A 13473-nucleotide genomic window follows, 5' to 3' on the forward strand; every position below is an offset into this window, starting at 1 on the left:
CTTCCACAGCCCCTTGTTCAGGAAACACAGTTCCTGTATTTCTCCTTTTCATGTTTTCCTTTGTCACCAGCAAGCTCTCCTTGCATTTTCTTATTCAAGCAGCTGTCAGAAAGAACACCCTATCAGGCAGTTCTTTATAACCCAGTACATCATTAGTTTGAGTTGTGTGGCTTGCTTTTTAACATGACAAGGACGTGGGCATAAACTGGCAACAGTATAGTCTTTCAAAAAGTGACTTTGAACATTAATATATACTCCTTCTCAACTATATTATGATTTTGTGACCAGAAAGTGAACTACTCTGTGTAAAGCTGTGGGCGTGGTTGTTTACAAATGGTATACTAGCCTAAAGTTAGTATAGCTCCCTAAAGGATATCAGAAAACATAATGTTTGCTCTCTGAACATACTGGATTCATTAGAGCTGCTTCTATTTTAAAGCCCTAAAACATGAAAACATCTACTGTTGAATAGCTTCAGTCCCGAGGAGTCTGAAAAACAGAGAAAGCACTGGACTTGTGGAAAGAATGAAATAAATGCTGGGAGTGGGTAAAAAGCATGCTAACATGTTCCAGTTCTAACCCCCATGGAAAGCACAGATTTTTCTAACCTATTTTTATTTTTTGCTCAGAGGTGGAGGAAAGGAAAATTGGAAAACAGATGAAAAAAGACTTCTAAAAGACAGAATAGTTTAGACCCTTGAGATATTCAGGAAACACATCGAGTTATCCTACGATACTGTATAACTAAGAAAAAGCAGTAGCTTTTACCAGTATGGGTGGTCAGTTCTCTCCTATTGTTCCTGATAAATTAAACGTACTCTAACCCCAGTCCTGGTTTTTTGTTTTTTGTTTTTTTTCTCCCCTCAGTTATTTAGAGAGCAATGGTGCTTTTCTGCATAAGCAAGAGTGGTAGACTCTTGTGCAGAAACCTGGAAAGGAGACACTAACGTGCTAGAATTCTGCTTCTGGCCATAATAATGACCAGCTCATTGCTATCCTGTGCTGCTCATCGCTTATTACATTGCATAACTCTTAGGAAACTGGGTGCAGGAACAAACCATCGCAAGGTCAAGGCAAACACACTGGCCACTGCTGTGAAAGAGCACTGGCATTTGAGAAATTCTCACCTCGCCTATGTCATATTTGTCTTCTCACATAAGACCTTTGTGTCAGGGATCCTGTACCAAGGTGAACACTTGGCATAGTGGTACCTAAACTCTGCATAGCACATTTTTATTTCATTTGATAAATTGGGTAACTGCAAAATCGCATTAGGACCTACCAATTGGCCCCTCTTTTGCTCCATTGTATCTGCTGCTGTTTAATCCATCCACAACTATCTCAGATGTTTTCCTGTATAGTAGTACATCTTTGAAGAAGTGGTGCCCTCACTGATTCATCTTCTCTGACTGCCTGAATTAAGAATTTTCTCAAAGCACAGTAATATGCAACACAACGTGGCATGTAAGTCAAATATTACAGCCACTGTCATCGACTTAAGCAATAGATTGGCATTGCTGCTCCTTTTCTATCTTTGCAAAGATGAAGGCTCAGTTCATGAAGAGTACAATCAGATATGCCATATCCAAAATGTCATCTGCAAAATCAGTGCAAATGCTGAGAAGATATGGTCCTTTCCAATGCAGAAACAGTAAAAAATATTTAACTTTTCTCTTCCAAAATGAATAGAAAAAAGGAAAAGAAAATACACATAAGCAATAAGGCTAGCTTGATGATCACTGACCACTCCTGCAGCAGTAAACTAGAGATGGAAGGAAGTAATGTGTGGGAAGAACTCCATAAAGCTTAAGAAATACAAAAGGTTTGGCAAAGCATACAATCAGCAAAAGCAGAAAGTCCAGGAAAATATAGATGACATGAGGAGAACAGAGTTAAGAGTTACTGTAAAACATTGTGGAAGTCAGTGAAGCCCAATAGTCCTTGACAATAAAGAGGACAGCAATGAGTGCCTGGTTAAGGGAACCACTGACTGCAATCCCTGCAAAATGCCAGACAGGTATCTGAATTTATAGCACCACAGGGTCAAGATATAAATATACAGTGATCATTATATGTAAAATGCAGTGTGTCTCTCAAGGGGTAATTTTGAGATGAAAGGTATGAATGCATTTTCAAATAACAAAAGGATGCAGAAACTATTTTTCTTTAGGTAAGGAAAGTTGCGTAAGTAGTGTAACGTAGAAGGTGCCATCAAGAAAGCATCTCTGACTCAAATGGCTAAATCAACCAGTATTTCACTGCCCTGACATTTAAAAAGTTTCCGGCTAACTCTCTAACCACAAGATATGCTTCAGGATCTGTGCATCTGCTGGGCGTGTGTCTCCTGGTGTGAAAGGCGAGGCGGCTGCTGCTGCTGCCTTCCTCACCAAACATTAAAATATTAAAATCTTTCAGCACAAAACCAACCGTTCTCATGATAAGTTATGATAGGACAAGTCCCAAAGCCAACTGGAACAGAAATATCCTGATGGCGGTTAGGAAGCCACACAAACTGAGATATGATCAGCCCTTGCTGAAAACTCAGTTTGAAAGCCATGATGCTTACGACGTCAAAGAAAAATATCTTCAAACCTAGCTAATGTCTCTTCTATCTGGTGAGCACTTATGACAAAATTGGATAAAGAAAATGCTTACATGACAGTATCTGGACTCTGCTTGGGGGAGGGATTAGGACTCAGCATGCAGTTCAGAACGCAATGTTATTTGTTTTAGGAGAGTATGAGTGGTAACAGCATCAAGTGCTTGAAAGACTTTCTGCAACACAGGTTACTGTATTTATCTCTTAATTTTAATAGTTTTAATAAGTAATGCTGTTTGGCCAAGGAACCCAGTATACTTCATTTTGTAAAGTGCTATAGAAACACATAAGGCATATAGACATTATCATTTGAAGGGACATTTATCATTATTCTGCCATGCCTCCTTCGTAACACCAGGTACAAAACTTCACTCAGAGATTTCTGCATCAAATCTAAAAATCAGAGGATCCTGTAGAACACAGTATCTGGATAGCACATGTTTTTAGGCAGATCCTGATCTGAAGATATCGAGTCACAGAGAGTTGCTTTCCCTTGCCTAAACACAACACAAGCTACAAGTGAGTCTGACAAGCAGGGAAACGGCAAGGACAGAGAGAGGGGAAGAACATGGGAGCAAGTGATAAACTCCTGCTGTTAGAGAGCAAGGAAGTGGATAGCCTGAAGGGTCATAATCTTGAAATTATTTTCCTCCCTAAATAAATAAATGCTGTGGTTCAAAACTGGGCAAATACATGTGCTAAAACAAAGTAGCCAGGGAAGCACGATAATGCTGGATACTACAGCAAGAAGTAAACAGAAGCAACAGGATGAAATTAAACTGATAAATGAAAGAAGATTGTGAAGTTGCAGAAGCTGTTTAAATCTGTTACTTTGGACATTTAAAATTGGACCACATGATGTCTAATAACCACTGCTGGAAGGGCTAAGAACTTGCACTAGGTGACCTAGTAAATCTTTTCTCTAGGAAGCTGTGCTATAGTTTTAGGTGATTGCCCTGTCTCAGCTAGACAGTATTCATCCAGTGCGTCACTTTGGGAGTTTGTGAAATACCACACACTCTCTGTCCAGAGCAGCTGACAGCTAACAAATGAGGCTGCGCTGTGTGAATGACAATCATATCAAAACAAAGCCAACCTTGTTAGATAGCATCCAGAAAACTGGTTACCAGAACCACCATATTTCAGTAATGTGCTAGGAAGAGAGGATAAGATACAATTCTCCTTATGGGAAAGATAGCTTTCACATCATGTCCCTGTCAGTGAAGAGTAAAATGCATCTAGACTGTAAAAGAATGATTCACTGTTGCATTTCAATAGGAGATATTTGATTTTTAAAGGTGAGGTGTGACTGACAGTTATAATTGAGATTTTTCTGAAGAAAAGTTTCCGTAAACCTTCTGCGGTCATTCAATGTGCCTTCAATATATGCAATAGAAATTTCTTATATAGACCCTTAAAAGGCCAATAATTTTTATAGCAGGAAAAGCCTGTGAGACTGTAAGTTGGGCAGCTAGAGGTGCTATTTCTCACCTATTGCTTGCCATCCACTTCATACACTCACAAAATGCTCTGGAGATTGTGGTGAAATTTGTGTCTACAGGAACGACATCTTGAATTCAGTCCAAAGGCACATGTCATATGTTGCATTTTCCTTCTTAAAAACAACGTAAAGATTATTCTCTCATAAAAGCGATCAGGTTTCAGGAAGAAACTTGAACAAAATAATGATGATGGACTTGCTTGATTATCATATGAATAGTTTGCCTAAAAAAACAGAAGACAGATCCTTGGCCCACATTCCAAACACTTCAAGGCAGACTCCTGTTGACCTCCCTGAGCTTTGGATTAAACCCATTCCCATCAAGATGAAAAATTGCAGTCACTGAAAGTAAAGGTTCTGGATGGATTGAAAGAGTAAATTTACGATCCTTCAAAGGGTATATCTGGAGGAAATTAATGTGCAATATATAGCTATACACAAGCAACTTCACATCCTGAATCTGAATTCAGGATCTTATATATTGGTAAAGATAGAACTTGATAGAAACCTTCATAGTTCTTATTACTTCTGTTTAGTCCTGAAATAAACTACTTTCTAAAGTTAATTTGAACTTTATATTTACATAAACAGCTGAATGAGCTGCTGTTCACCGATAAGCTTCCAGACAGATATGGGGTCAAAGATAGCTTGCAATACAAGGGAGAAAGCAATAAACATTAATAGCATGTGGTCATCAGCAAGATATTTTGGATATTGATCTTCTGCTGGGGATAAATTTTGGTTGATTTGCAAAATGCTGTGAAAAGAGAATTTAGCTACCAATAAATTCTTTTTAAAATACTGTGAAGCTGAATAATATATTCCATGATTAAATTGTATGTTTTCAAAAAAGAGGAGTCTGAACCTAGCACATTCTATACAATCAGTCAACACAGACAGTTGAGAGGGAAGGTCAAAGTCCCACAGAATCAGAACTGATGATATATCATACTCAAATCAAAGTTTAAACAGTGGGCCTGAACAGAAACTAATGTTCAGGAGCATCACAGCAAATAGTTGCCACCAGGGGTCACAGAAGGATTTTTAAAACCAATGAAACCATGAAGCACTGAAGATCTGCAAAATAAAGTGATTATCCATGCTACAAACAGGCCCCCAAATGAAAATGAAAGTATATTTTTTGTGTGACTTTCTTTTTAGCATAAAGATGAAGCCACTGCCCATATAAAGACAGAGAAAAAGTGAGAACATGTTTGTCTAAACAAAATTCTGACACAGAAGAGAGCTGAGTGAATGGATATATTTGCACTCCTCAAGCCACCAAAGGAAGCAGAAAAGTAGAGATTAAAAGCAGGATCTACCATCAGTGGAGCAAGCATGTCTCAGGCTGTTAAACAGACACGAGTAACTATGTAAAAACAAATCCCACATCTCCAAAAATACATATTTGACAAAATATCTGAACTACACTCACTAGCCAAGTTTGCATAGTGGGTTGTCTCACTTGTTTTGTGGAATACAACAACATCCTTTTTTCCTGTGCAAATAAACATATTTTCAGAGTAGGATTAGCATATACATTGTGTGAACCTCTATGTCCATGTCAGTGCAGGTGGTAGCACTAGTTAAATTAATCCTCCGCTCCTTAAGGCACAGGTTTTGAGAGGCCCTCAAACAGCTGTATGGGGAAGAGAGGAGTGGGAGGACTGTATGCAAAAGGTCTGTCCTTCACCTCTGCAAAGATGAGCCACAGCTCTAATCCTAGCTCTTAAAAAAACTCAGGGAGAGAGGCAACTGAGGTGAGGTAAAAAGGATCAGGGAGGTGTAACCATAGCCCTACCATTTCTGCCCAGCAGAGGGGACAGACTGGCTGTGTGTGTCAACTTTTCCAAATCCCCTTTCTCTTCTTCCTCTCCACTTTTTTTTTTCTGGATGAAATTATGGCTTGATATTTCATAAATCATTTTAGTATCACCAAAATTGTATATTTTTGATGAACTGACTATTCAAAAGCATTGCTGAATTCTACCCACTGGCAATAATTTGTCCCAAGGCTTCTTGGAAAGGATGCTGCTTTACACTCCCTGCTTCAAGGTCAAAAAATGACACCACTCTCCCAAAACTGGGAGGCTCCTTCATTTTTCAAACTATAACTGGGAAGATTTTATACTTGCTAGAAACCTATAGCAGAAGTAATTTGTTGAAAAGTTTGTTACACAGTTATAGACTTCATGTGTGTGAAAAATAATTATAGATCATTGCACAACTTGTTCGATGATGAATGAAAATAATGATTATTAACCACTTCAGTGAATAATTTCTCCAGTTGTCAGACACAATGCGGTGAAAATCAACATGCAAAGTAAGCATAAATTTTTGCATTTTTTGCAAACAAAAAAAGATAGATACAAATTTGGGGGTTTGGCTCTTTGCTTCCTGATGTTTTGGTCTGGATCCAAGGATATTCATAATTTCTATGGCTTATATCTGTTTGATAACATGGAAGACTCTTTCTTCCAAAATGATGAACTGTTCTTATTTCATCACCAAGCATGGAAATAGAATCAGGTATTCATCCATACACAACAGAGCTTATTTACTCCTTTCTATCCTTAGATCAAAGATTCTTTAATCCTGTCTACATTGTTTCTCCTAAGAATATACCTTTTTGCATACCTTAAAATCAAACTTCATACCCAGTTATTTTAGCAACCATGTTGTGTTGCTTAATACTTGGAAGGCTTTATAACATCTTCCTTGCAACAGATAACTAATGAAAAGGAACTAGAGCCAAGCCTGCACACATCACACCTGTGTTTCTTATATAAAAGACACTGCCCTTTGAAGCAAGTGTTACACTTTCGCCATTGCCAAGCAATGACATTTAGAGTTTGCCAGATAGTTTTCAATCCCCATGTTTGCAAAAACTATTATTTATACGAGATGACACTGCAGGGGAGTCTCTGTGAGAGAGATGTTATAAATTATTCAGGCACTCATCTGGAGAAGACATCTCTGCTCTTAGCACATGTTTATAATTGAAATATTGTCTAGCTTTTCCAAATCTCCATTGGGTGATTCACGAGGACAGTTCCACAAGCAGTGTATGTAATGTTGTCCCATGACTAGCCTTCTTTCACTTGGAGTCATCTGCATCTGCGCAGCACCGGGAGATGTTGAAATCAGCACTTGCTTTTCTGGTCAAGCCTTCAAAGCCTGCTTGCTTTGTGCAAATACATATCTTGTATTTGCATCTGGCATTTTGCATATTACATGTTCTGGGATGCCAACCTGAAGACAAAGGAGTTTTGAGGGCTAGAGGCCAAATTGTTTCATCCCATCCTTCTCCTGGTATTTTGGAGGCAGCATGCAAGAACCCCCTGATGAGCAGTTTTGTAGTATAGAATACAAACAGTTTTTTGGTAGAAAATCCAAGGTGATGCACTAACTTCAGAACCCAGGCATTAGGGACATTTGAGGTAGAAAGGAAGGAACTGTTTCAGGCTTCTCCTAATTCTTTTCTTCAAACAGCTTGTGAAGTAAACCAATACTTTTAGTAAATGAAAAGTGAGTGATGAGAAGGGAATGTGTCAGACCTTGATGATGAGCAGTGGAGCCAAACTTCAGACTCCTACAAGTCCCTGCAGAGCCAAGACAGAAGGGGGCTTTCTGCTCACATGGAAAAAGTCTCTGGTCACTGCTGCCTAGAACCTTGCTGCCTTCCTTTTCTCCTGTCCATAATTAATTGATTAGGTATTGTTAGGATTAATTAGGGATAATAGCTCAGCCTGCTATTGTGGTGATAGGTGCCATTAGTCAGAGGTGCATGTTCACAGGTGTGTTGAACATCTGGGGTCTCTGAGTGGAATCAAGGACACTGATGGGAATAAGCTTATGGTCACTGTTTGCTTCCTGCCCCGGTGGCATTGCTAGGGCTCTAGCCATGCTGCCTGGCCTAGCTTCCCCTTCACCTGCCTGCCTTGCAGCTTCTGCTAGACACCTGCCGGGGAGGAAGTCACTGCTTAACTATTGCCCTAAGTAGCTGTAAAATAACTGCTGGGTATCGACTTGGAAGATTAAAAGTTAGATGGATAGAAGGCAAGCTAATATCTTAAAACCACTCTTTGCTGAGATTTGTTCAGCTTTTGTGAAAATAAGAGAAGAAACCTGCAGATGAGCCAGTGGGGAGTTTACTGGGAGATGCTACATTTAATGGTAAGAATAAAATAAGGAATGTATTCCACTCTTCCTCTGAAGTTTAAAGGCCACTTGTGAACAATGTGTACAGCTTTCTGGATGAGATTTAATTGTGATTAACATGTGTATTAAGGGGTAGATAAAGTGTTATAAAACTTTCATCATGTTTCATATGGGGATTTTAGTGTGCTGTCTATGGGGATTTTAACATTGTGCACATTCAGAGATTGAAATAAAGCATCTGAAGGTTCAGCGAACAGCATTTTAATGAATTGTTTAATGCATTACTGAAGTGAAGGTGGGCATTTTAATGAATTGCTCAAGACATTGGCCCATGAATGCAAAGACATTTTCAATGAATTTTTAATAAATAACAAAGAGTATTCCAAATTAAATGTTGTGAACAGTAGAAAAGAAAAGGATTAAACACATAACTGTGAACAGTAAAATGTATTATTAAACATGCATAATCATATGCCAAGTTAAAACCTTAAATGCAAGTTAAATTGGAGAGTTTTATCCAGGCTGTTTTATAGTGCCTCATCGTGGTGTCCACTATGTTTTCCAAGGAGTCTCTCTGCCCTTTCATTATTCTCCCCAGCTGTTTCTGTGAGGACTCTGCCATGTTTTTGCCCTTCTCTCTCTTTTCTCTCTTTCTTTCCTTCCCCCCTTCCACCTCTTTATTGCTCCCTCAGGATGCACGTAGAATTTTTTCTAAAGGCAATGCCACAGAAAAAGGCTAATCACACCCCAGTAGGCTGTCCCTGTTTTGGAGAATGAAACACTTTAGGTGTGTCCTCTGACAGAGAAAACATCATCTATTGAAAAGATACTGGTCCAACTAGAAACTATGTAGACATCTTATTTGCCAGAATAGTGTTTTCAGAGCTGGGAACAGGGAGAAAAGGAATCACAGGCTCTATGGAAAGTGCCAAGTGAACTGCATTGCCATGCAATCTGTGCATCAAATTAAAGCATATTCTTTGGCTTGTTTTTCTAAAAAGAAAACACTCATGGATCAACAAAACGGGTGCTGAAAAATAACTAGAATTCTGCAGGAACCAAAATGTCTTTCTCTGCTGGAAATATTTGTGTTGTGTGACTTGGCTGATTTACCATATCATACTTCATGTTGGTTAAAGGCTCAGAACACCTTTTTTTCCCCCCCTCTTCTGTGACTACTGCTATAGGGGAAAGTGGATTTCCTTTAAACTTAATCTGCGCACTGCCACCATTTTGGCTGAGGCTCACTTGAGGCTGTTGGAGGTGGGAAGAGGCAGCAAATAGAAGAGCAAGTATCAAGATAAGGTGAGCAATGGGCAGGTGGCAGCAAGCGACACTGGTGGGAAGTGTGGATGACTCTAGGGAAGTACAAAGAAAAGAACTGGGAAATTTGTGCATCTCTAGTATAGCTCCCGGATATATGCTGAGTAAAATCAAGGGAATATGCAGGTAAAAAGAGTTTGCTTCCTCTCAGTTTGGGGCAATAGAGAGTACACTCATTTCTCATATACACTAAGCAATTGAGTTGACCCATTTTCCTACCCAGCACTTCCCTGCAGGCAGCCACTTTTTCAAGAAACAAGTGGTGGGAATTAAAAGCCAAGATAATAAGAAGCTAGTCCTACTATGGCAGATAGTGCCTGATAGCACAGCACCAAGTTGTTAATGTCTCCCGTATAGTTACACCATAAGGTGCCTACACTAGTTCCTGCAAGTGGCCCTCTTCCCAGGCAAGGTCACTCCTCTGGTTCAGGCAAGAGCCCCTGGCTGGGGTTCCACTGGACCCACAGAATTCCAGTCAGATCCTGGATTTCCGGGCCAAACACCATTTGCCCCACAGCGCAGGTAACAACAGCAGAGGTGCCTGCAGATCAACCAAAAGCAATGCCTGAGCCATGGGATCTCACACACATGTACAGTCTATCTACTTATAGTAGATATTCAGTTGGTAAACTCTCCCATAAACCACGTTGTTTTCCTCCACGCATCTATAAGCATCTAGACTCCCTTTACTGTGGCATGGTTTGATCTGCTCTGTTCAGATAACATTGGACATGCATTGCCATGATTTCAGGTGAGACACGAAGTCCACAATCTCTGGGTCAAGCTGAGGCATGAGATCTGATTACAGTACCTGAACTCATGCAGAATAGACAGTGGCTGTAAAGTAACATTTGAATAGTATAGTTTTATCCAGACAGGACGACCTGGCGATAGCAGTGGACTGCAGTAGAGGACTTTGCACATGCTCAGCCACCTTTTGTAAATAAAATTCACTAGTGTGGAAAAGGCTACCTTGGTAAAACCCGCTTCTACCATGAGCTTATTACTGCACATGAAAACAATGGATAATTTGCAACAAAAAATATTGTTTGAGAATACTAGATATTTTACAATGGAATAGTATAAATTAACCAGAAAAAAAAATAAGTATATACAAACCTTCAGCTGTTACAAACTGACAACTAATCTATATCAAATTATTCCAAGCTGCCATTATTGTTCCCACATGAAGTAGGAACGTACCTGTGCTTTCCTTTTAGGAAAGTTGTGACTATGACTTTTCAGCTGTGTGTCATAGTTGTGACTATGACTTTGTATTCTACCATGGCTACAAAGCGTCACTGTAAATTAGACATTCAGAAATAAATACTACATTCATATCCTCAAATATGATACAGGTGTTTTTCAGAGCATTTCTCTCAGGTCTTTTATTACAGGTACTTAGTAACACTCCACTTGGAAATCACAGTTTTTCAGTCTCTCATTTACTTGTTACGATTTTTGTCCTGTTGTACAAAACCTCCTATTAAAAAACTGGAATTTTTCTCAACTTCTTCAAACCTAAGACTCAGAAGATCTGTAACCAAACAAGGCTCTATTTTTAAGTGTTTAATTACCACAAACTCAGTTGTCCACTTTCACTGCAATTAAAAGTCTAGAAAGGAATTTTCTGTAAATATGAGGCTAAATGTAATGACTATTATGTTACAATGAGGTGACAAGGGACCCTCGATCCTCTCAAAGTTCACCTAAGGATATCTCTTGCACATAGATGACAGAGGCAAAAAAAAAAAAAAAATGCTGAAAAACAATCCATCCCATGAGAACATATAGAATTTGTTTAATGTTGAAATAGAGGAGAAGATATTGAATGGCTTAAATCAAAACATTATAAAGTGAGCATGATCTTTCTAGCAACAGTAAAAGGTGTTGATAAACTATCAGTTACTGAATGTTTAATGACAGTTCCATGTTAATGTTATGTTGGTCTGCAATTTTTATTGATGCAGCAAAATCCCAGAATTTTAGACATAGAATTAAAATTACTTCCACCAGATTGGAGACCTCTTACCTCAACTCACATTCCTGCTTCTGTCTCAACTATTACTTCTTCTGGCCTGCATGCCTTTATTTACTCCTTCCTCATATCATTACTACTTTGTTTTAACACCATCCGTAAGAAAAAGTAAAAGATAAGCCCTCCCTATCTGAACCTTTCATGGCTACCTCTCATTCCAGTACTAAGTATTTGCTTTGAAGACAACAGGAGGAGCTCTTACTATTTATATGATCTGGAGACTTAAAGAAGGTAATTCGCACCACCTCTATGCCTCTGAGATTGGAAGTACCTTATGCTCTCCCTTTCCAGTCAGAGTCTACCTTGTCAGCATGACATGTAATTCCCTGTTAGCTGAATCTTCATTCCTCCTCAGTAATGCATTAGATTTTAATGAAATATCCTTTTCTTTGTTCTCCAAAAAGAGGTTAACTAGTGGCAGAAATGCAACCCCATCTGGAGAGAGAGGAAGACGTAGGTCAGGAAGCCAAAGGAAAATGATGCATGCTCTCAGAAAAGTATATATTAATAGCAATGTAGCTAACAATGACTTCATATCACTAACTGCACAACAGCTGTTCTCATCTGTAAACACAGGATTTCTTCAGAGATTGGGTGGAAAAGAAGACACTTGCTCTCTCAAACTAACTCCTAAGCATAAGGGCAGAGCTGAGATCATAGGGGTTGGCAAACTTCTGCATTACCATTCAGCAGCTCCCTCCTTCTCTCTGAGAGTTAGTCCTCCTTTCTTTCACTACATGTAAGGATTGCAGACAGATAACCTGGAGATTTAGGATTCTAAGTAATTACCTCACTTTCTTAGACAGGAGTGAGGGTGCTGTTGAAACTGTCATCCAATATCCTGGCACCAAGCAGTCCAATCCTTGGTATATACGGGGCTCCATGATTAGACTTGACAGACTTATTTGTATCAGACTATCTATAGGAACTTATGAACATAAGCCATTTATTTCCTCTAGCCATGGTTATGCTTCCTCTTACATATATTGTCTATTTGTCTTATGAAAACCTTGGTAGGTCTAACAATGAATCTTTTTTCTGGTGGAACATTTTATTTTGCTGAAAGGAAACTTTTTGTGAGACTCTGCTAGTTTTGACGTAATTTTAACAGGAAATGGTCTGGACAATCTTTTGTCATCTCTACGATGGCATTCCAGTCAAAATGGGAGAGGGAATGAGCAAGTACATAGACACGCTAACAGTGATGACACAGGCTTGGGCTGTGGGAGAGCAAGATTCAAGACTGTGCTCTGCCTGATTTAGACTAAAACTTTGATCTTGGATTTCCATGTCATGCAGTAATATATGACACCTCCAGAGAATACTAACACTTAATACAGTGCTATTCAGACCCTCTTTCTGGAATTTTTTCCACAGGGAATATAGAAAATCATAGGGTTGAAGAATCTGACTGGAGTCCAGTGGTTATAAATTTCTAAGGATGCTGAAGACCCCGTATGCGATTTATCTCTGCTAACTGTAGACATACAACACAAATATATACGTCTGAGGTAGCTGGCTAGAAGCTCTTCATAGTCACCTGAGAGAAATAGCTATTTATAGGGAATAATATATCACTATAATGATAGTAATACAGTGAATTACACTGGCTATAGAAACTGTCTTTCACCTAGAATACTTTTTTTTTTCTGTTGCATATTATTCTGCTGTTTGTCTTTTTATTTCCTCTCCTCTTTTTCTCCAGAGTCTCCTTAGTCCTTTAAATCTTTTTCCAATTAGCTTTTTTCATTACTGGGTAGCAGTCTTAAGGTATTTTTCCAAGTTCAGTGAGTTCATCCTTATTTGAGTCCAACCTGTAAGGCAATTCACTTTCCAGATTTTTCAAGAATG

The 13473-nt window shown here is 39.0% G+C and overlaps 1 long non-coding RNA gene across 1 annotated transcript in view; it reads left to right on the top strand.

Moving 5' to 3' along the window:
- Positions 1 to 9560, top strand: part of LOC135327910 (uncharacterized) — a 41490-nt gene extending 31930 nt beyond the window's left edge. Inside the window, exon 5 of the long non-coding RNA XR_010388499.1 lies at positions 9449 to 9560. This is a non-coding gene — a long non-coding RNA (uncharacterized LOC135327910). The remainder of the gene's footprint in view (positions 1 to 9448) is intronic.
- The last annotated feature ends 3913 nt before the right edge of the window (positions 9561 to 13473 follow it).

Source organism: Dromaius novaehollandiae, chromosome 3 (genome assembly GCF_036370855.1).
Source record: "Dromaius novaehollandiae isolate bDroNov1 chromosome 3, bDroNov1.hap1, whole genome shotgun sequence".
NCBI lineage: Eukaryota > Metazoa > Chordata > Aves > Casuariiformes > Dromaiidae > Dromaius > Dromaius novaehollandiae.